At 42.6% G+C, this 20,006-nt stretch overlaps 1 long non-coding RNA gene across 1 annotated transcript in view; it reads left to right on the top strand.

The window, feature by feature from the left end:
- LOC136793015 (uncharacterized) overlaps positions 1 to 12,864 on the top strand; it is a 56,706-nt gene extending 43,842 nt beyond the window's left edge. The window contains exons 3-4 of the long non-coding RNA XR_010837712.1: positions 10,831 to 10,937; positions 11,884 to 12,864. This is a non-coding gene — a long non-coding RNA (uncharacterized lncRNA). The remainder of the gene's footprint in view (positions 1 to 10,830; positions 10,938 to 11,883) is intronic.
- The last annotated feature ends 7,142 nt before the right edge of the window (positions 12,865 to 20,006 follow it).

A 20,006-nucleotide genomic window follows, 5' to 3' on the forward strand; every position in this document is an offset into this window, starting at 1 on the left:
AATTTAATATACATAAATGTTGTGAAATGGTTACCACAATCAAGTTAACTAACACAGCCATCACCTCACATAGTAGCTTTTAGTTTTAAAAGCACTAGCACATACAAGGTATTCTGCAAAACACTTTATATGTATTATCTTACTCCTCACACCAATCTATGAATTAGGCACCATTATTATACCTATCTTTTAAGGTATGTGGGATCTTCCCAGACCGGGACACGAACCCGTGTCCCCTGCATCGGCAGGTGGATTCTCAACCACTGTGCCACCAGGGAAGCCCTGAGATATATTTTAGAAGATAAACCAATAAGACCTGATGGTGGATGCACCGCAGGGGGCAGGGAGAGGGAGGAGGGTCAAGGATAATGCCTTGATTTCTTGATTCCCAGTGTGGATGGAGGGAGCTGGGTGGCATTCTGCCATGAAAGGCACTCAGGAAGTCAATGATTAGGAAGAGCTTCTCTGCTTTGATAGTGCCTCACATTTAAGCCATGCTGGCTGATCCAGGAATCTACTGCATGCAGTGAATAAGTATGAACTGTATGTATCTTGGTAGAATCTCTAAGAGAAGATTAAAACCTCTGTTACAGCCACAAGGAGAAGCCATTCCCTCTATTTCACCAAGCATAGGGACATTAAACTTAACAGGCTAAGAAATGAAGTGGAAAACCTGCCCAGTGACCGCGACGGCTGCTGACGAGCTAACACTGAGAGGATTCCCTCAAAGTGAAATGGGAGACACGGGAGAGGTAGGGTAAAGACATGAGACCAAGACCTCAATCTTCAATAGCCAGGGGCTGCCAAACCACCACCCTCAAGCCACAGAGGGCCACCTGAAATGCACATATACATTTCCCAAGATCTGGCTGCAAAGGGAGGGATTAGAGACCTGGGGCCATGTTTATGACCTCTCCAAATGTCTCCAAAGGACATTTGGAACAAAACACAAACCAATGATACCCATATTTTAACAAATAGACCAAGACTTCATGCCCCAAATGAGGATTTCTTTAGGAAGCAGTCTCCTCGAAAGACCCTAAGATCATAGGTTTTTCACAGTCAGAGATGTGCAAAGTTAGCACGGGTTATCCCAAAGTGCAATGAACATCTGGCCACTGTTTGGGATGAGTGTTCGGCAGCCTTTTGAGAATGGTTCTGGTGGAGAACTTCTGATTCTGGTCCTGAAATTCAAACTGCCTCCGTATTCCCAGTTGACACTCACAAGGCAACTGGTTTCTAGACACCCTGTGGTACTTGGGTTTAACGACAATTACGATATCTGGATTTTATACCTTGTTTTGTTCACCAGACTGATGTCTGTCTGTCTATCTATCTATCTATCTATCTATCTATCTATCTCTCTGTCATTAAGTGATGTTTAATTCCTACCCAGACCAAAATCTGTTTTCATCATAAAGCCTGACCACCAATGAGCATTGTCCATAGCAGAGCATAGAGATTATGAACACATGTTCTAGGGGTAAACCGATGGGGTTTAAATCCTGGCTCTCTTCCTTACCCACTCTGCACTCTTGGCTAAGTTAGTTAGCTACTCTCTACTGCAGTTTCTTAAGCTGTAAATGGGATAATACCTCGCAGGACTGTCGTGAGAATTAACTGCATCAAGGCACCTAAAGCCTTAGAGCAGCACCTGGTCAGCACTCAGGTCTCAATAAGGGTTGGTGATAACAACTTTTGTATGTTTAGGGTCTGAAGGTACATTTTAAAAAAAATCATCTTTTTAATCAAAGTATAGATGATGTACGATATTGTATAAGCTACAGGTGTACAGTATAGTGATTCACAATTTTTAAGTTATACTCCATTTATAGTTATTAAAAATATTGGCTATATTCCCCTTGTACAATATATCCTTGTAGCCTATTTATTTTAAGCATAATAGTTTGTACCTCTTAATCCCCTACACGTTATTTTTCCTGTCCTCCCTTCCCTCTCCCTACTGGCAACCACTAGTTTGCTTTCTATATCTGTGAGTCTGCTTCTTTTTTGTTCTACTCATTAGTTTGTTGTTTGTATTTTCTCTGTCTGACTTATTTCACTTAGCACAATACCCTCCAAGTCCATCCATGTTTGCTGCAAATGGCAAAATTCCAAGTTGGGGCAGTGTCCATCCTCACCTTCAGACTGCTGCATCCTCACCTGTGGGACTTCCTGCTAGATGAACTGTTAGGTGGTCCCTTCAGTTGCCTGTGACCCCACAGTTCAGAGCTTTCCCAATAAGTGCCATCCATGCCCTGCTGACCCCCTCAGGAACCTTCTAGTAACCTTGGGACAGGGCTGGGGAAGGCTATGAAAAATACTTTAAATATTGTTTTCTGTCACCTTGCAAAGAATATTTCCATTGTTCTCTTAAGGAATGTATGTTCTTTATGGCAAAATTGAAAAATCTAGAAAAGAACAAAGAAGAAAATAAAAACCACCTGCATCCGCCACCAAGAGACAGCCGTGTTTAACAACACGTAAGCCCAGTGCTGTTTTTATGAGATCATTAGTAGCTGTAGTTATTTAGTATCAACTGTGTGTTTTTTTTGTTTGTTTTTGCGGTACGCGGGCCTCTCACTGGTGTGGCCTCTCCCGTTGCGGAGCACAGGCTCCAGACGCGCAGGCTCAGTGGCCATGGCTCACGGGCCCAGCCGCTCCGCGGCGTGTGGGATCCTCCCGGACCGGGGCACGAACCCGTGTCCCCTGCATCGGCAGGCGGATTCTCAACCACTGCGCCACTAGGGAAGCCCCTCAACTGTGTGTTTTGTTAACACGTTTTACTTCCTCTGATCTCATTTTAACCTCACTATAGCCTTGTGAGGTGGGTATCCTTTTTGCCATTTTATAGATAAGAAAGTTGGGGCTCAGAGACATGCGACGTGCTCAGGGTCAAACATTCTCTATTGTAAACTGCTTCTGTTCTTTAACAATATATTATAAGTGTTTCCACATGTGGTTAAATATACTTCTAAAACACAATTTAGAATTTCAAATATTTAATTTTGCAACTAAGTAATTCATTCACATGTTTAAAAAATAAAAAGGTTTACAGTGAGGAGCTTTTGTTCATTCCTGTCCCCCTTTTGACTACTCTCACCAAAAACTCTTGTTCATTTCTTGAATCTCTTTCCAGAGTCTCCTTGCGATGATACAAGGTGGTATGCATATGGGTTTTTATTTTTCTGCAAGAGGTTGCACACTATAATCATTGTTCCACGTTCCACACTATAAACCTTGCTTTTTCACTGAAAAATGTTTTTTTTTTTTTTTTTTTTTTTTTTTTTTGTGGTACGCGGGCCTCTCATTCTTGTGGCCTCTCGCGTTGCGGAGCCCAGGCTCTGGACGAGCAGGCTCAGCGGCCATGGCTCACGGGCCCAGCTGCTCCGCGGCACGTGGGATCCTCCTGGACTGGGGCACGAACCCGCGTCCCCTGCATCGGCAGGCGGACTCTCAACCACTGCGCCACCAGGGAAGCCCTGAACAATGTTTCTGAGAGAACTTTCTACATCAAGTGTATGCAGAACTTCCTCATTTCTTTTTGTCATGCTATAGTAATCCGTTATATGAATATGCTGCAATGTATTTAACATTTGAATATTTTCCTTAATATGCACACTTTCAAATAATGCTGTAAAGAATAACATTGCAAGTGAGCCATTTTTCAGTTTTTAAAGGCTGTGTGATATTCCTGCTGAGTGACATGCCACAGTTTATTTAACCAATCCACTGTGAATGGATATCTAGGTTGTTTCTGGGTTTCCCTTATTGTAAATAATGCTGATGTGAACATTCAGGCTCCTGAGCACTTGTGCTCTTACTTTTGATCCTTCTCTCAGGGAAATGCTAGGAGTATTTTTAAGGCTTTTGATAACACACTGCACATCTGTCTCCAGGAAAAGCTGTGCCAGTTGCCAGCCGCAGTGTCTGAGAATGTGGGGTCCTGCTCGTCGTAATAGGATGCTCCCGGGGGAAGGCAGCTGGGGTAGGTGAAGGAAGGGTAGTTCAGACCACAGGCCAAGGGCAGCCACATTGGGGAAGTCCGTCAGACTTCTTAACCGAGAAGGAAACCACACTCACAGAGAGGAAGAGCCTTGCCTGAGGCCACATGGACGGGGTGGATCACGTGGGCTGGAGCTGGGACCGTCTTGGGGCTCCTGAATCATTGCCGAGGCAGCATATCTCAGTGGTTAGGGACATGGATCACTCAGTTTGGAATTCTTCCAGATTTTTGCTAGCTGTGTGCTCTGGGGTAAGCTAACAAACCTCTCAGAAGCTCAGATTTCTCATCTGTAAAATGGGACAAACCTCACTTAACCATGGCAAGGAATTAAAGTAGATAAACTGGTGGAACACAGGGGCTAGCCCACACTCATTAGTATTTTTATTAAAGACAGTCATCATCATCATCCATTTACTCGTGGTCTCTCGGAGTTGATCCAAATGAAGACAAGGCTTGGGAGATAATTTGTGGGTACCAAGTCAGACTCAGGCTGATGATTGATGAATAGATTTTGATGACTTCAGGGATGTCTTAATTTTCTAAGGGTAAGAGCACTCATTCTGCTGTAAGCCTCTTCTCCAAGCCTTGAAGTTCCGGAGGAAGAGGGCTTGGAGAAGAGCAGGCACAGAGAGAGTCTCTATCTACCTAATTCTTCCTTGCTTATCTGCGAGAAGCTTGGGCCACGCTGGCTGACCGGAGGTGTGTTGTGTTTTGTTGAAAGCTCCCTGGCAGTTCAGGTCTCTCTCACTGCTGATGTGACTTGGTCCACGAATCATCCATCCATTTAGCAAATATTGATACTTATTAAGGGTCCACTATTGTTATGTGGTAAGGATGCGATGTTGAACAAAAATGTGATTTATGCTTAAATGGAGCTTAGCATAGAGTAGGGTGTATCAGCCTGCTAGTGCAGTGTAATAAACAGCTCTAACGTTCCAGTGGCATGCAGCAATAAGCATTTATTTTGCTATGCCACTGTATCTATGTGTTGGCTTCAAGTTTGGCTGATCTAGCTGGGCTCCTTGGGGCTGTTCTAAGTTGCAGGTCAAGTCTGGGTCCAATCCTCATGATTCCCATCCTCCTGTGCCAGTGGAATAGCCGGGCACATTCTTTGCATGCTGATGGCAGAAGCACAAAATACCTCAAGGTCTAGGCTCGAAACGGAGTCACCATCACTTCCCTCCATTTACCGAAGTAGGTCATGTGGCTGAGCCCCAAGTCAGGGGATGCAAAATCATATGACAAAGGGTGCAGACACAGGGAGAGTTAAAGAATTAGGACCAATATTTCAGTCTTTTCCCAAGGGAAATGGACATTAATGAAACGGTGCCTCAAATGTGTAATTATAAACTATGACACATGCCATGAAGGGAAATTTCTGAGTTTGAGGAGGGACCTGATTTAGTCAGAGGCACCAGGGTAAACTTTCCAGGGGAGGTGATGACTAGGATGAGATCTGAAGGCTGACAGAGTAGGAAAAGACATCCCGGACGAGGAAGCATCACGTGCAAAGTCCCTGGGTCAGGTGGAAGCAAGTGTGGCTGGAGGGTAGGAGCTGGGGGAGGGCTTGAGAGGAATTTTGAGAGGTGGGCGGGGCCATGTCCTTCAGGATTTGGACCTTTGTCCTAGGAGTGACTCATGTCTTGTAGATGGGGAGCATTGGCTTCTTGTCATTGCTGTTCCTTTGCTGGGAGTTATGTTCAACCCTTCTCATTGTCCAATCCTGTTCATCCCTCAGGATGCAGCAGGAATATCAACTCCATGAAACCCTTTCAGTTTCCCTGGGCAGACAGCTGCTGCCTCTCTGGACCTCCCTTTGCTTGGTACGGATGTCTCCTGTGATCATCCTGGCCTGCAGTTTTGGTGGTTTGTCTCTCTTGCAAGGCTCTGGGCTTTGGGGAGGCTGACAGCAGGCTGTATTTCTCTTTGCCTCTCCTGTACTTGGTAACAGGCCTTGGCCCAGATCAGTTACACAGGAAATGTTTATTGTTTTGAAGATTAAATAAGATAATGGATGCAGGAGTACTAGGTAAAATGTGGAACATCAATACATTATTATTGTCCCCATCAACCAGATGCTGCCATGTTATCTTCCCTGGTGGGAGGGACAATCTTAGTTCCAAGAGGGGGCTCTGGCTTAGTGGGTGATACAGAGGTTGCAAGCATAGAGGTTGCACAGAGGGGCTGGAAAAGTAAAACAAATGAGCAAAAACGGGCTGGGGGAAAACAAAAAGGAGTGGTGGGCTTGGGGCAAACTGTAGAGGGAGTGTGCCACTCATGGGAGCAGCCTCTTTTCAGCTCTGCCAAGCAGGAATTGTGGGCTCTAGTTACCAGATCCTAGTATTTCCAAGAAAAGCTAAAAGAACATATTTTATTTGGCGAAATAGACATTTAAAAATTTTGCCCTCTAGATTACAAAATTTTTTTAAACCCCACTGCAGGTCAAACAAAACATAGCTGGTGGCCTTTTAGGCCTGTGGCCTCCAGTTTGTGACCTTTGGTTAACAGAATGAGCCTTGAAGCCAGACAAAACTAGGTCCAAATCCCAGCTCCTTTTCTTACCTGCTGTGTGACGTCAGGAAGATAACATGATCCTCAGTTTCCTCCTTTACAAGAGGGGAATAACTATAGAACATACTGCATAAATAAGGTGTATTTGGTACAAGCCGGATACATACTAAGCGCTCAAGGAGCTACAGACATCATCACCTTTGTTGCTGCTGATTCCTGTTACCCCCACCCATCAGCTTGGAGCATGGGTTTGTGTATAAGCACAGTCACGTGGGGCTGGGGGAAGGGCAGTTGGCCGTTGCAGTCAAGTCAATTTGAAATCTTCTGAAGGTTTTGCTGCTGAGGATGGATGTCATCTGTCATGGCCATCTTTTTTTTTTAAACATCTTTATTTGAGTATAACTGTTTTACAATAGTGTGTTAGTTTCTCCTTTACAACAAAGTGAATCAGTTATACATATACATATGTTCCCATATCTCTTCCCTCTTGCATCTCCCTCCCTCCCACCCTCCCTATCCCACCCCTCTAGGTGGTCACAAAGCACAGAGGTGAACTCCCTGTGCTATGCAGCAGCTTCCCACTAGCTATCTAATTTACATTTGGTAGTGTGTATATGTCCCTGCCCCTCTCTCACATCATCACCGCTTACCCTTCCCCCTCCCCATATCCTCAAGTCCATGCTCTAGTAGGTCTGTGTTTTATTCCCGTCCTACCACTAATCTCTTCATGACATTTTTTTTACTTAGATTCCATATATATGTGTTAGCATACAGTATTTGTTTTTCTCCTTCTGACTTACTTCACTCTGTATGACAGACTCCAGGTCCATCCACCTCATTACGAATAACTCAGTTTCATTTCTTTTTATGGCTGAGTAATATTCCATTGTATATATGTGTGTCATGGCCATCTTTGAGCCCAATGGAGAATGACATGAGAAGGGACACCTTGGCAGGTGAATAAATGATGTGTCTTATCTGGATGACCCAGGCAGCTGCTAAACCAATGTTCAGACCATTCATTCATTCTCTAGTTCCCAAGGCTTTGATGGATGCTACCTTCTAAGAAAACTGCTAGGGTGCCAAAAGGAGTAAGCCACAGTTCCTGCCCTCGAGAGTTTGCTTCCAGGTAAGGAGCAGGACAAGAGAATGGCAGGAAAAGAGACAATGTTGACATGTGTCTGGGCCACTCACTAGCTGTGTGATATTGGGCAAGCTACTTGACCTTTCTCTACATCGTATCTGCAGCATGGGATTGTCATGAGTACATACTGCTGTGGACTGAATTGTATGCTCCTTCAAATTCATATGTTGAGGCCCTAACCTCCAATGTGGCTGTCTCTGGAGAGAGGGTCTTTAGGAGGTAATTAAGGTTAAATGAGGTCATAAAGGTGGGTCCCTGATCTAATAGGATTAGTGTCCCTATAAAAAGAAACACCAAAGAGCTCATACACTATGTCTCTAGCTCTGCCTCTGTCTTTCTTTCTGTCTCTGTCTGCCTCTCTCTGTCTCTGTCTCTGGGTGTGTGTGTGTCTTTCTCTCTTTGCCATATGAGGGCACAGAGAGAAGGTAGCCATCTGCAAGCCAGGAAGAGAGTCCTCACCAGGAATTGAATCCTGCTGGAAACTTGATCTTGGATTTTCCAGCCTCCAGAAGTGTAAGAAAACAAATTTCTGTTGTGTTCTGATGCAAGAGGGAAGAGATATGGGAACATATGTATATGTATAACTGATTCACTTTGTTGTAAATTTCTATACCACTTAATCTGTGGTATTTTGTCATGGCAAAATGAGAAGCTAAACCCAAGCTAAGACACATACTGTGCCAGGCACTGATCACATTACTACATACATCATCGTCTCGTTTAAGCCTTTCAGCCAACCCCTGGAGGCAGATCCTATTAATATCCCCATTTTACAGATTAGGAATATAATAGTAGTAGCTACCATTTCTGAGCACTTATTATATTTCTGGCACTGTTCTTAGCACTTGCATTTATTTTCTAATTGAACACTATGAACACACCCTAAAGGTATTATTATTATCCCCATTTGACAGAAGAAGGCACTTAGGTTTACAGAATTAGGGAACTCGTTCAAGGGCACAGAGCTGTAAGTGGTAAAGCTAGGTTTCACATCCAGGGTGTTCCAAATCCCTGCAAGAGAGGTCCCACAGCTAGTAAGGGGTGTGGCCACTGATTTCAGAGCCATTGCATTAGTCTGTGTCTCTGAGGCTTCTCCTCACCTATAAAAAGGATGGTCCTTCCCTCCCTCCTCCCCTAAGGGAATCATGGCAGTGACTCATAATTGAGAAGGGTCACAACCAGTGATTTAGAGTTTTCTTTCCAAGCCACAGACAGATCCTCTAAAACCTCCGTGGGGAGAGCATCAGCACATCTGCCCTTGGCGCTCACAGAGTCTCAGAGAGAACACCTGTTTCCTCACACGCTCTTCCTCTCTGTCTCTCTCTCTTTAAGAAGAAAAGAATTTCCTCTCCAATAGTCAAACTAGATGAGCCTGTAAAGCCCTGAATAGAAGATTATTAAAGCAGTCCACAGTCAGCCTTTCAGCTCACAATCTAATTAGCTGGAAGAGGCCCCTTAGAGTCTACACCAGATAAATCTCCTAAGGTACCAGAAAGTCATCTAATGAGAGAAAATGGAACCATCTGAGGAAAGGGAGAGGCTCATGTTTGTGTGTCCGCGGGAGGGAGGAGAGGCTCCAGCTGCTGTGTATACCTCAGTAATCACTTCCATGGTACCCCCTGTGAGAAAACGAAAAATGTAATCACAAGGCTCTCAGCTAACACAACCTGGGCAGTAGTCGCCCTGGAGCCCGGTATACAGGACACCTCCTGGGGTTTTCCAGAGAGAGGAAGATTGCTTTTCTTTAGAGCTACTGCAAGCCCCAGGTAGCCAGCCTCTTCTCACCACCTTCATAGACCAGAGAGGAGGAAGCAGACTAAAAATAGCCTGCGATTGTGTTAGGGAGGCCTCTCACACTCGGGGAGAGTTGTAAGTGACCTGTGAGAGGGGATGGGCCGGCCAGTCAAGTATTCTCTGAGTCGCTGCTCTGCGCTCCAAGAACAGCAGGAAACACAGCCCACCTCTGAGGACTTTGTAACCACGTCACTCGGTTCAATCACTTCGCCATTCACTCCCTCGACAAGTATTGACTGGGCATCCACTGTGAGGCAGGCACTGTATTTGGCACTGAGAGATGGAACCAAAAAGCCCTTCTATTCTGGAACCAGAGACAGCCAGAACACAGGCAAAATGAACAAGATAAATGGAGGATGTGAGGAGTGTGCTATGCAGGAAACTAAAGTGGGGTTTTGTGTGACAGATTGTGTAGTGGGGTTTGTGATGTGCTACCCGGATGTCTCCCTTCAGGGGCGATGCACTTATTCAGCCAATCTGGGCTCTGTGGGCTTAGACGTCCTGGTTCCCAGAGAGGGATTTTGCCAACAGGGGGCCACAGCTAGTCACGTACACCTCAAGGTGTGGCTGCCACCTGGTCACTTCAGTCTCCTGGTAAGTAACTCTGATCATCAATAGGAGGTAGGCTGCTGTTAAATAATGGGAGCAGGGAAGAATAGATCTGTCACCCAGGTGATCCATGGGGGCACTTCTTGTCCAATTTTCTAAGTAGATGGGTAAATGCAGCAGCCATGGCCCAAGAAGGGCATGATGATGGTGCCTCAGGCCTGCCACCAGGTAAGCCATGAAGATCAGCATGCTTGTTGTTAGGGGAAGGGCGTAGGAGAATGTGTAGGAGAAGAAGGTGACCCAGAGGTTAGCTGTGGCGGTGGGGGTGGGGGGCTCAGATGATCCCATGAATCCTCTCTTGGAAGTTCGCCCCCCAAAGAGGCCAACCGGAATCCTAGGGAAGCTGTTCTCAGAACTGAGCAAATGAAGGAAGCAGATCTGAGCAGCACAATGAATGGAATGTAGCAGATGCTATGACGTGCCACAGACACACCCCTCTAGGGCACAGGCACTCATCTCCCTGTTGTTGGGAGTGTTGGTGGCTGACAGCTCTCAGCCGCATCACTCTCTGGATACCTCCCTCCAAGAGAGAGCTGCCTTTTCCAAGGTCATGTCTCCTGCATGAGGGTAGCTTGCATCCAAGGGTGAGCAGGGCAGAGGTCCAAAGCCCAGCCCCCTTGGCTCAGCTCCAGGGCTCCCAGTGGGATCACTTGAGGTCTTTGCTGTGAATGTATCGAAGCTGAACTCCTCCTTCTGCACGGTCCTGTTTCCTTCACCCAGAACAAGTGCTGGTTCCAAGGGAGGCCCATAAACTTTGTGCCAACAGGTCTCCAACTCAGAGTCTGTTTCCTGGAGAATCCACCCCAAGACAGCGTGTGACTGATGGAAGGAGAATTAAGTTATACAGTGTTGCCAGAAGAGCTCTCCGAGAGGGTAATGTTTGAGCTGAGTCCTGAATAATGAGGCGGGACTCAGCTTTGAGAATATGCTTGGGGAAAGTATCTCCGGAGTATATTAGTACATATATTAGAGGATAATTAGTACAAAGCCCATGAGATGGGAACAGTCTTGATGTATTAAAGGAATAGGAAGAAAGCCTATGGGGCTTGAGGGTAGTGATGGAGAAGGAAAGTAAGATAAAAGGATAGAGAGGGTGACAGGGCCAGGCCTTACAGGGCCTTATATGTTGCAGTGAGGAGTTTGGGTTTTATTCTAAGGATGATGAGAAGTTATTGGAGGGGGTCACAGAGGAATGAAAGGATCCAATTTACATTTTAAAAAGATCACCCTGGCTACTGTGAATTCAATTTCATCAGGAAGACAAGACTAACTGACACGGAAAATTAGAGAATAACCTCAAAGCAATATGATTCTGTGTCTATAAAGGGCATGCATCAATCTCTTTAACATGAGTGTCTCTCACATTCACTGAATATTCATTTAACAATAGTAATAGTTGAACACCTATTATATACCAGACATTGTACTTGGTTCTGAGATACAGCAAATAAACAATATAAATAATATCCTGAACCTCACGGACTTACATTCATAGTGGACAAACCTTAATAAAGTGCTCAGTTGGGTGGCATAGAGTTCACGCAAGTCATTGGGAATGCTATATGAGGGAAAGACTTCATGGAGAAGATATGACTCGGATTAGGTGGGGAAATGAATAGGGAACACCCATGACAGATAGAAGAAACTGTAAGAGCAGTAATATGGCAGCAGGGGTGAGCATGGTAACAGTATCAACAGTTACCATCTATTGAGTACTTATTATGTGCCAGATACCATGCTAAGAATTTAGCATCTTGTATATTGTGTAATCTTCAGGGACACCATATGGAGTAAGCACTATTTTCCTCCTATTTTACAGATGATGAAACTGAGATTCATGAAAATGTTTGTTCAAGATCACATACTCAGGGACTTCCCTGGTGGTCCAATGGTTAAGAATCCGCCTTCTAATGCAGGAGACGCAGGTTCGATCCCTGGTTGAGGAACTGAGATGTCCCATGACACGGGGCAACTAAGCCCAGGCACCGTGACTACTGAGCCCATGTGCTCTAGAGCCCATGAGCTCTAGAGCGCATGTGCCACAACTAGAGAGCCTGCGTGCCACAACTACTGAGCCCTCGTGCCACAACTAGAGAGAAGCCTGTGCACCGCAATGAAGAGCCTGTGCACTGCAATGAAGATCCCGTGTGCCGCTACTAAGACCTGACACAGCCAAATAAATAAATAAATAAATAAATTTTTAAAAAAGATCACATACTCAGAAAGAGGTGGATTTGTATTTCATTCCATGTCTGACTGATTCTGAAACTGAATCCTATGCCCTTAAGAGAATCCCGATTGAGCAGAAGTGGACCTCTGGTTATACATTTTCTGGCGTATACCTCTGGTTATACACCACCCTTTTCCAGGATGAGTTCTGTGGCAAGACTTGCTTCTCTCCTGATGTGTGGATATAACTCTTGGCTCAGTGTTTCCTTTTCTGCCTATGACTCTTTCCCGTCTCTCATTTGGCAGAGACTGCTAAATGGTCACCAATATCTGTTTTCTCCTCTTTATGGCATGTGGTTTAATGGATTTTCCAACATCCCTTACAGTTGTGTGGCACTCCCAGGTCTGCCCCCCAAATCTCCCATTCCCGCTCTTTACTTATTTCCCTTTTTTGGATGTCTTGGGAGCCATCCATTGAAGATGTCAAAACCACTCTTAGCCTGTGTCTTTGAATAACTGTGTGGAGAAGAGATCACTCCCTGACCTAGACTGTGGTGTTTTATTGATCAGAAATAAAATAGAATTCTTATTTCTATTTTATCAAGTAGAAATAAAAGTCTATTGTGTCGAATCATTACATGATTGTGTCTATTTGTTACTGCAGCCAGACCCATACTAATATGCCTACTTTCTGTCATTGCTCCTGAGGGTCTAGATTTCCTTTCAAAGATCATTCCAACCTTTGTTCAAGATTTGGGATGTTCTAACTGTAATTTGGGCCATTCTAATAAAAATGAGCTAAGCCAAGGAATCTACAGATAAAGATAAAAGAGTGAGTGAATGGAAACTTCACGTTTGTTCTAGTTATAGTAGTAATATGATAGTGGGGCCCAGCACAGGGGCATGAAAGAAGGGAGAAATAGACACAGAGAAAGAAGAGAGCTGGGAGGAAGAAAGAGAAGAGGAAGTAGAAATGTGAGAGAGAAGACATGGAAGAAAGGAAAGAGGAGAGAGAGAGGAAACAGGAGAGGATAAAGAGATGGAAAAGAGTAGTTTAAAAAGCCTGATGGGGAAAAATTAAAATCAAGTCACTCCTAAAGGTCCAAGAAGATAAGGCTCTCCCAGTATGACTTCCCCAGGAACTCATCACACTCAACCTCTGATACTGAAAGATGCTTCTTTCCTGGTATGGAACTATATATCTAATCCACCAAGCTGTTACATTCTCACACCTGCAAATATTTCTGAGTAGATATGGCACTGTGCTCAGTAGCCTTAGCTTTTGTGTCAAACCTGAGATTAGCTCCCAGTCAAGCTCTTAAGGAAGTAGAGTTTCCTCCTGGCAGGTAAAACAGAAGAGACATAAAGGTTACGCCAGCAGGAGTCAACCTGAGCTTCAGCAACTTTATAGAGAGAATGCAGTGGCTGAGAGCTAATTAAACTTGGTGTCTTTTCCAATCCCACCTTCCCATTTTCTTTTTCCTGAATAGTTTGAAAATGGGTTACAAATAGAATCAGAGTGGTTCTCAGGACTGGTAAAGTGGTCACGGGGCAGTTAGGAAAAAACCCCTTCGAAGCATCACTCTAACAGACCTGTTAGAAGTCAGACGTCTATCAGGACCACGGACAGCTCTAGGACTCTTGCTGGAGGGCAGTGAAGGAGCCCATGAAGGGGGCTTTAGTAACGCGAGCCCAGAAACTCCTGGATAACTGTCTGCTACCGCCTGCCACCTCATTTAATTATGCAATGATCAGCAACCCTTACATTTTAATTAGGGAGTCACTATAATGAAGCCATCCTCCTTTTCCCCGGGCGGGTCTTACTCATTCTCTCCTCACTCAGGAAGGGTCTTCCACACTAATTGCCTGTTTGGTACCTCGATCTTGACACTACGAGGTAAGTAGTGATCCCCTTGCTTTCCTTCTAATGCATTCTCTGGTCTCTTTGCCCTCCTCCTCTTTGATTTACCTAATTAGTGCTAATAATGTAAAAGCTGCATGGCCCTCTTTTGATCCTGCTGTCGATGCCAGACAGAGCCATTCCATTAGCAGATATTAAATAGCGCTAATGTGTGGTGACTCACGGTTGGAGCTGGTTTGCACACAGTTCCAGCCTGGGACCCTGGGGCTGCCTTACACACACACACACACACACACACACACACACACACACACACACACACACACATATTCACTCATCTCACCCACTTTATCCTGGAGAAAAGTCATTCTAGGCTGTAGCAGCTTAGAGTGCTGTGTCTTAATAACTGTTTGAGGTCCCCTTTATCGTGGTCTGGCCTTGAAAACCACATGATTTATTCCACATTTCAGGATTTTAATGATTAATTCATGAATGTATCTGCAAGAATGCCAAGGTCTCCAATGTAATGAAAGCCTTTTTTTCCCTAAAGTTGTTTGTTTTCATTTCAAATCAAAGCAATCTGTCTTGAGCATTCATTTCTCTCCCACTTCTCTCCCTTCACCCTGAAAGGGGGAAAAAAACCCAGAGCTCATTTCACTGGTGTCCTGATAACATTTTGACAAGTAATAGAATTCATTTACATTTATCAAAATAAACAGATACATCTTCCATCTTCTCTCTGTTTAGCTGACACAGATGGGTCTCTCACCTCCAACAGGCTTGGGGTAATGTGTGGTGATTCAACCTGTGTGTTCCCAGGTATGCTGAAATGTTTGTTGGAATGTAAAGGGGTGCTCAGTCTGAAGGATCCCGAGTGAGCTCCCAGTAGGACCTTCCGTAGGACCCAGGAAGCCAGATATTGTAGCTCTCAGTTGGCCTGGGGATTCCATGGTTAAGAATATTTGTTCTGGAATTGAATTGATTGGGTTGTAATCCTAGTTTCATCACTTTCCCACAAAGTATGTCATAGAGCTGTTATGAAGATTAAATGAGATAATATATGCAAAGTGCTTGACACTGCACCTGGCACATAATAAGTGCTCCAAAATGTTAGGATGATAATGATGATTACGATGATGGCCATGATGATGATGATGGTGCTTGAATAACATGAGATTCTATTATTGAGCCTCTATGTTCTGTGCAAGAGGAGATGGTGACCCTATTGCTGTAAAATCCAGATAAACTCTGATGCCTTGGAGCACTGAAGTTAATTTTTTGTTGTTGTTGTTTTTTTTTTTTTTTGGTGGTACGCGGGCCTCTCACTGTTGCGGCCTTTCCCATTGTGGAGCACAGGCTCCGGACGCGCAGGCTCAGAGGCTATGGCTCACAGGCCCAGCTGCTCCGCGGCATGTGGGATCTTCCCGGACCGAGGCACGAACCCGTGTCCCCTGCATCGGCAGGCGGATTCTCAACCACTGCGCCACCAGGGAAGCCCTGAAGTTAATTTTTTAAAAAATTCCTGCCATTAAGACTGTTTCTGAGAGGCTACCTCATTTTTAAGGAGTTATATTTTCCTAAGCCTCATTATCTTAATGCTGGTGTTTTATGGACTTAGAGACAAGTAAATTAGTCTGGAAGTGTGCTATAAGAGTGGGCAATCAGAATGAAGTGCCTGATTTTACACAAGGAACCAGTTCTGCTCAGTCTCTGCAACCTGGGCCAAAGCAGAATGACCTCTTTGGACCTGGGTCTCTGCATAAGGACCTGGATAGGTTGGGGGGGGGGTCACAGTAAGGAGTGGAATTCAGGATCCCTAGCATTACAAACAGTGTTCTTTTTGTGGCCCCATTAGTTTTTTTTTAAGTGAATAAAGTTCATTTTATAGAGCAGTTTTAAGTTCACAGAAAAATTGAATGTCAAGTACTGAGAGTTTCCATATATTCCCCGTCCCTACACAACCTCTCCCATTATCTACATTCTGTACCAGCGTGGTACATTTGTTATACTTGATGAACCTACACTGACACATGATTATCACCCCAAGTCCATAGTTTACTTTGGGGTTCACCCTTGGTGTTGTACATTCTACGGGTTTAGACAAATGTATAATGGCATGTATCCACCATTATATTATTATGCAGAATAGTTTCCCTGCCATAAAAACTTCTGTGCTCTGCCTATTCATCGCTCCTTCCCTCCTTCCTAACCCTTGGCAACCACTAATATTTTTATTGTCTTCATAGTTTTTCCCTTTCCAGAATGGCACGTAGTTGGAATCAGAGAGTATGCAGCCTTTTCAGATTGACTTCTTTCACTCAGTAATATACATTTAAGGTTCCTCCATGTCTTTTCATGGCTTGATTGCTCTTTTTTTTAAAAGAAATTAATAATATTCCATTGCCTGGATGTACCACAGTTTATTTAACCATCCATCTACTGAAGGACTTTTATGTTGCTTTCAAGTTTTGGTTATGAATTAAGTTTTGGTTATTAATTATGAATAAAGCTGCTGTAAACTTCCATGTACAGGTTTCTGTGTGGACATACATTTTCATTTTATTTGGGGAAATACCAAGGAGCATGATCGCTGGTTCTATGGTAAGAGTATGTTTAGTTTTGTAAGGAACTGTCAAATTGTCTGCCAAAGTGGCTGTACTATTTTTGCATTTCACCAGCAATGAATGAGAGTTCCTATTGCTCCACATCCTTGCCAGCATCTAGTGTTGTCAGTGTTTTCAATTTTGGCCATTCTAATATGTGTGTAGTAGTATTTCATTATTAAAAAATTTTCAGTTCCCTAATGACATGTGATGTTGAACATCCTTTCATATACTTACTTTCCATCTGTATATTTTCTTTGGTAAGATGTTTGCTAAAGTCTTTGGCCCATTTTTTAATTGGGTTGTTTATTTTCTTTTTGTTGAGCTTTAGGAGTACTTTGTGCATATAGGATAAGTCTTTTTTATCAGATGTTTCTTTTGAAAATATTTTCTCCCATACTGGCTTGTCTTCTCTTGTTCTCTTGTCTTTCACAGAGCAGAAGCTTTTGATTTTAATGGTCTGACTTATCGTTTCTTTCATGGACCTTGTCTTTGGTGTTGTATCTAAAATGTCATTGCCATACTCAAAATCATCTAGGTTTTCTCTTATGTTACCTTCTAGGAGTTTTGTATTTTACATTTAGGTCTATGGTCCCTTTGAGATAATTTTTGTGAAGGGTATAAGGTCTGTGTCTACATCCATTTTTATGTATGTGAATATCCAATTGTTCCAGCACCATTTGCTGAAAAGACTACCTTTGCTCCATTGCATTGCCTTTGCTCCTTTGTCAAAAATTAGTTGACTATGTTTATGTGGGTTATTTCTGGGATTTCAATTCTGCTCCATTGATCTATTTATCTAATTTTTCACAGTCTTAATTGCAGTAGCTTTATAATAAGTCTTAAAGTTGGGTAGTGTCAATCATTTGACTTTGTTCTTCTCTTTAATATTGAGTTGCCTCGTCATATAAAATTTAGAATCAGTTTGTTGGTGTCTGTGAAATAACTTGCTGGGGTTTTGATTGGTATTCAATCGAATGTATAGATCAATTTGGGAATAACTGACATCTTGACAATATTTAATCTTCTTATGGACCTGGAATATCTCTCCATTTATTTAGTTCCTCTTTAATTTCATTCATTGGAATTTTGTAGTTTTTCTCATTTAGACATTGCACAAATTTTGTTAGATTTATCCCTAAGTATTTTATTTTGGGGAACTCTAATGAAAATGGCGATTTGTTATTTATTTCAAATTCTACTTGCTCATTGCTGGTATGTAGGAACACAATTAACTTTTGTATGTTAACCTTGTTATAATCACTTATTAGTTCAAGGAACATTTTTTTGGTTATTGAAACTTTTGAATTTTCTACCTAGATGATTGTGTTCTGTGAACAAAGACAGTTTTATTTCTTCCTTCCCATTCTGTGTACCTTTTGTTTCCTTTTCTTGTCTTATTGCAATATCAGGACTTCCAGTATATTGTGGGAAAGCAGTCATGGTAGAATACATTCTTGCTTTGTTCCTTTTGTTAGTGGGAGAGTTTCAAGTTTCTCATCATTAAGTATGATGTTAGTGGTAGGTTTTTTGTAGATGTTCGTTGTCAAGTTAAGAAAGTTTCCCCCTTTACTCCTAGTTTTCTGAGAGTTTTTACCATGAATTGATGTTGAATTTTTGTCAAATACTTCTTTTATATCTATTGATATGATCATGTGATTTTTCTTTTTTAGCTATTGATGTAATAGATTACATTAATTAATTTTCTAATGATGAACAATTCTTGCATATGTGGGATAAATCCCACTTGGTCTATGTGTTTAATTCTTTTTATTTGTTGGATTCAGTTTGCTAATATTTTGTTAAGGATTTTTGTGTCTATGTTCATTAGAGAGCCTGGTCTGTAGTTTTCTTATGTCATTGTCTGGTTTTGATATTAGGGTAATGCTGGCCTCATAGAATGGGTTAGGAAGTATCTCTTTTGCTTCTATTTTCTTGAAGAGATTGTAGAAAATTGGTATAATCCCATTCAAAATGTTTGGTAGAATTCACCAGTGAATCAATCTGGGTCTGGATTATTAATTAATTGTAATTATTTTTCTGTTTATTAATTAATTAAAGGTTATTAGTTATTAATTCAATTTCTTTAATAAACATAGACCTAATCAGATTTTCTACGTATTCATGTGTGAGTATTGGCAGATTGCATCTTTCACGGAATTGGTCCAAATTTTATGCTATCAAATTTATGGACAGAAAGTTGTTCTTAATATTCCTTTATTATCTTTTTTTTTGTGTGTGTGTGTGTGGTATGTGGGCCTCTCACTGTTGTGGCCTCCCCTGTTGCGGAGCACAGGTTCCGGACGCACAGGATCAGTGGCCATGGCTCATGGGCCCAGCCGCTCCGTGGCATGTGGGATCTTCCCAGACCGGGGCACGAATCCATGTCCCCTGCATCAGCAGGTGGATTCTCAACCACTGCGCCACAAGGGAAGCCCTATTATCTTTTTAATGTCCATAAGATCTGTGATGTCCACTCATTCATTTATGATATTAGTAAGTTGTATCTTCTCTCTTTTTTAATTAATCTAGCTAGAGGCATATTGATTTTACTGATCTTTTCAAATAACCAGCTTTGGTTTTGTTGATTTTCTGCATTGATTTCGTGATTTTAATTTCATTGATTCCTGCTCTAATTTTCATTATTTTTTTCTGCTTATTTTAGATTTAATTTTCACTTCTTTTTCTAGTGTCTTAGGGTGTAAGCTTAGAATAGTGATTTTTGATCCTCTTCTTCTCTAATATGTGCATTCATTGCTATAAATTTCCCTCCAAGAACCATTTTCTCTGCATCCTACAAATTTTGATAAGCTGTATTTTCATTTTCATTTAGTTAAAATATTTAAAAATTTATATTGAGATTTCTTCTTTGATCTGCATGCTATTTAGAAGTGTTTTCCTGATGTCAGCATAGCTAACCCAGATCTCTTTAGGTTACTATCAATATTTGTTTGGGATATTTCTTCCATCCCTTTGCTTTCAACTTGAGTCTACAGTGAGTAACTTACTGTAGTTGGATGATTTTTTTTTTTTTTAACCATTCTGCCAGTCTCTGCTCTTTGAATGGAGACATTAATCCATTTACTTTTTTCTTTTTGACTTGCAGGATCTTACTTGGACAGAAAGTCAACAATGAAACAACATGAACAACAGACACAACACTCCACCTAAGCTCTCAGGTGCACATTCTCCAAGACATACCACATATTAGGCCATAAAACAAGTCTGAATGCATTGAAAAGACTGGTGTCTTCTGCAACCACAATGGAATGAAGCTAGGAGTCACAAATGGAAGGAAAACTGGAAAAT

This window comes from Kogia breviceps, chromosome 18 (assembly GCF_026419965.1).
Source record: "Kogia breviceps isolate mKogBre1 chromosome 18, mKogBre1 haplotype 1, whole genome shotgun sequence".
NCBI lineage: Eukaryota > Metazoa > Chordata > Mammalia > Artiodactyla > Physeteridae > Kogia > Kogia breviceps.